The sequence below is a fragment of the Trichechus manatus genome, unplaced genomic scaffold (assembly GCF_000243295.1).
Source record: "Trichechus manatus latirostris isolate Lorelei unplaced genomic scaffold, TriManLat1.0 scaffold00031, whole genome shotgun sequence".
Classification (NCBI taxonomy): Eukaryota; Metazoa; Chordata; class Mammalia; order Sirenia; family Trichechidae; genus Trichechus; species Trichechus manatus.
Genome location: NW_004443967.1, coordinates 13,120,278 through 13,124,530, shown reverse-complemented (window position 1 = coordinate 13,124,530; position 4,253 = coordinate 13,120,278).

Sequence of the window (4,253 nt, the reverse complement as noted above, 5' to 3'; positions counted from 1 at the left end):
CAGCCCCACAGCGCAGGCCCTGTCCCGCCCAGCGTGCGTTCGCAGAAGAGAAAGCAAATCCCACCAACCTTCTCGCTTCCTTTCCCTTCTCCCTGCTCTACCTCCAGTCTCCCAGGGAAAGAGAGGGGTTCTCTGGCGTGGCCTGCGGCCCTGGGCCCGTAGCCTGCCTCGCCCACTGACGGGAGCAGTTTATATCTGTCTTGCTGTTTGCTATACACATACCCGCTCTATTTACTACCAAATAAAAGAAATACATCTGTGTTGCCAACAGAAACAGCTCGCGTCTTGGCTCCTCTGTCTCCCAGAGGCGCTCAGAGCCACAGAACCCGGCACCATGGGGGACCCTGGCTCCCAGCAAGGCCCCAGCCTGTCAGACTATGGCGGTCCGGTGGGCTGGTGGCGGCTGGGCTAGTTTGCCGCAGGTGGCTTGTGAGGAGAGAGGGGGAGGCATCCCTGCGAGGATGCTCAGGCTCCCCGCAACAGAGGTGGGAGGCCACCTGCTCCCAGTCCAATCCTTTCCTGAGGATTCCTCCCCTCTGCCTTAGCCTGGGGCCAGAGGAGAAAAGCAGCCCGCCAGGGCCACCTCGAACAAGGTGCGAGTGACTGTTCCTTAGTGACAGCTGTGGTGCTAAACACACAAGGGGGGTGAGCCGGGAGCCTGCCGACGTGGGTGTCCATTAGGACGTCTAACTGCAATTGCGTGAACGTGTGTGGTGAGTGTTTGACCCAAGCGACACTGTGTCCTGTGCATTGTTTGCATGCTCCTGTTTTTGGGTGGTGCAGAAAGGGGTTAGTGGAAAAACCAACGCTATTTGCAGTGACTTGAAGATTCATTACGACGCAGATTGGGAAGGCTCAGAAGTTGAGGTGGGCAGTGAGAAGTCTGGGTTCCACTATCTGAAGGGGGTGAAAGGGTAACATGGGGTGTCGGTGCAGTATCTTAAGATAGGGAACAGGGGCTGCCAGATGAGTGGGGTGAAGGAGTTTCCGGAGGACGTTGAGAAAACACCCTCACTCCTCCAAATGGTCCCTTTCTGGTGAGTGGTTCCCGCAGCTCCAGGCAATTCCTGCAGAGGCGGCTGGGAGGGGAGGCGTTTGGGATGTGCGAGGATGTGCCAGCCAGCTCTCGAGATGTGACAATCCCACCAAGCTCTCCCTTGACCTCTCCTGCAACAAAGTCCTCAGAAAGACTGGTCCTCTCTAGGATGCTGCGAGCGCAGAGCTGCTTCCGGCCTCGGTGTCCCGGCATCCGGCTCAACTCCTTCTCTTGCACTAGGAGAATTATCACGACCCCCACGCGACAGGAGGGAAGCGGAAGTTTCCCGCCTAGGCCGGCTTCTTGACTCACACGCGGTCCCCAGGTCGCGATGGCCCACTGGCACCTCCACCCTTGGTGAGGGACGCCAGCCCAGGGCAGCAGAGCTCACCAATAGGAGGGGAAAGGTGGCCGCGGGAGCGGGACAAAGGATAAAGGTGCTTGTGGAGAACCAGTTATTTCTCGACTTTGTAAAGACCAGGTCAGTCAAGAACCGTTTTCCAGAATCCAAACACAAATAAAGAAGTATTTTCTTGGCGTTTGATAACATCGTGTTCTGGCTGTAAAAATCTAAGAACATGTTTGCTATTGCAACATTATTTTTAATGAGCTGTTATCGGCCTGCCCGGCAGTTAGTATTGCCAACAGTAAAAGGCATCACTCTGTTTGCAGGTAACACAAGGCACAACATACTTTGACCCCGAATTTCTGTTTATTTTTCATTTACGACACATGCTCGCGTGTTTATGCCAAACCAGAGGGAGATCTATCTTCACTGGAGACCAGGCTAAAATTTTGCCATAAATACGCATGGCGGTTTATTTGGGGGCGGTTTTCCATCAACAGAAAACGATACTTGACGTTTCAGCCAGAGTAGAGTCAATTGTGTCGATTGAGTTCGAGGAGCCCAGCAAAGCGCTGGGAGGGGGACAGGAGCGCGTGCAGGCGCTCCCCAGCGGACGAGCGCTCGCGGTGCTCTGCGGCATCCTCTCCGCGGCCCGCCGGGCTCTCTCGCTCTCTTCTGGCTCCCTAGCTTCCAACGTGCCCTGCCAGGACGCTCAGCTGGGAGGCAGGCGGCTGCGCAGGTTTGGCGAGGGGCGCATAAGCACCCACTTCCGCCCGGCCGACCGGTCGCACGCTTCCAGGTCGCCCAGAGCGTGCTGCCGGAGTGGGGCAGGGGCCCCAGAAAGGCCCCCCTTGAGGCATTGGGCGCCGCTGAGCAGAAAAGGGCCTGGCTGGGCGGGGACAAGGTCCTATCTGTGCCCTGGCACTTGCCACTCCAGGACCGCGCCCTTGCGCGGGCCGCCCTGGGAGTCGCAGTACCCTAAGGCCGGGGGAGGGTTCGCCTTTCCCAGAGCAGCCGTCCCCGAGGCTGGCTGGCCTCCTCGGAGCTGCCCTCTCGCAGCCGGACTCACCACTTCCTGTCCCCACCCCAGAAGCCACCGGAACCCATCATGCTCCCAACCCGCTGACCAGTGCCCACGGGGGCCCCCGGCCAGGAGCGCTCGGCTCTGGAAGTCCCCACGGCCTGAGAGCGAAGACAAGGCTGCAGCCCTGCGCTCAGAAACACCAGCCCGCGGCGTCTCTAACCTTCGTGGCTGTCGCTTCGCTCGATTTCGAAAACTAGATAAGCCTAGGTCCTCATCCCTTCCGCCTGCATTGCTCCCTGTTTTCAGGGCGTTTCAAGTCCGGGGGATACTAGGGAGAAAGCGCCCCTGGTCATGAACAAAGCCGCCTCTGTCCCCGCCGCCTCCTGTATTATAGGACGTGCATCCAGGTCGGACTCGGCCAGGGAGCCAGGGGCAGCAGAGAGCGAGACAGAAAAGTGTTTCCGAAACACCTGCTCTGGGAAAAATCGTCCCAAGTTACACACTTTGGCAACATGAAAGACTTCGCTTTTCTTTTCTTTTTAATTAATTCCATTTCACGACAACATTCAATGTAACAATATTTTATGAGGTTTTTTTTTTTTTTTTTCCTTAAAAAGGGACTGGCCTAGGCAGAGGTGGGGAGATGAAGGGAAAACAAAGCAGAATAACAGGCGTGGCCGACAGAAAGAAAACGACTGGGTGGCATAACGCAGAGCCCTGCGGAATTGAGGATGAACTTTACAAGAAATCTGTACATTTATCAAATAAGTTAAAATTCTCCTAAATTGATTGTCCTTCACTTAAAGCGCTCCAGTATGCCTAACTTCCTCCTTTGAGCATAGCTACCTGTCCTTGTTTCCTTCCCTCCCCCTGCTGAATTTTCTCTTCCTACACAAACGACCAGGATTATACAGTTAAAACGTCTGCTTCCCTCAGCAGAGGAAGAAGCAGGACTGGCGGGAAATTTTGTACAATATTGCACAGGTCAAAAGTACAACAGTTACTGGGGGGGGGGAGATGGGGGAGGGGGTAAAAGATAGGGGATTTCCCCCTTTTAATATCGAAATTACTCTCTCAAAACAGGGCACAAAATAACAATAGTAATAATAATTTACCGACAAGTGAAACCCCAAAACAAAATGCTACTAATAAATAAGACCACTCGAAACGGGCCAGATGTGGAGCTGTTTCAGTACATAGAATTCCGATTTGGGGCTTTTTTTTTTTTTTTTTCCTTTAAACACTTAGAGAATTCCTCGTTCGCAGGGGGATAGATGGGGGCGGGAAGGGGGAGGGAATTGCGACAGACCCCTCCCAGTGAGAAAAGCTGACTGCGTAGGGGTTCTTATGAGAAGCCTGTTCAGATTCTGAAAATTGGAGAGGATAATTGATTGGGGGTACCACACCCAGAAATCCAGATATAATGTGGTACAATCTGAATTCTCTCTCTCTGGACTTCTGAAAATAGTTCTATAGAAAATGAACAGAGGGATTCGTATTTGCGCTTATTTTCCTTCTATAAAAATAAAACAAAAAAAAAACACAGCGAAGTGCAAATATTTTGGGGGGAGGACTGGACATTTTACAAAAGCCTTCAGCCGAAATATTTGACCCGGAAATTTTGTTTTCTTCCTCCTTTTCTTAATATAAACCAAAACCAAAAGTAAGAGGGGAAGCGCCTCAACTTCAGTAGGGGTGAATTGCACGAAAATGCATTGCAAATACTTACAAAACGCTACCGATCGGAGGAGAGGAGGCCAGGCCTGCGCGTCCGAAGCCCCGGGTTCCGAAGGCCGCTGGACGACTCGGCGGCGCCCTCGACCCGGCCGGCCCGGCCCAGTCTTCTC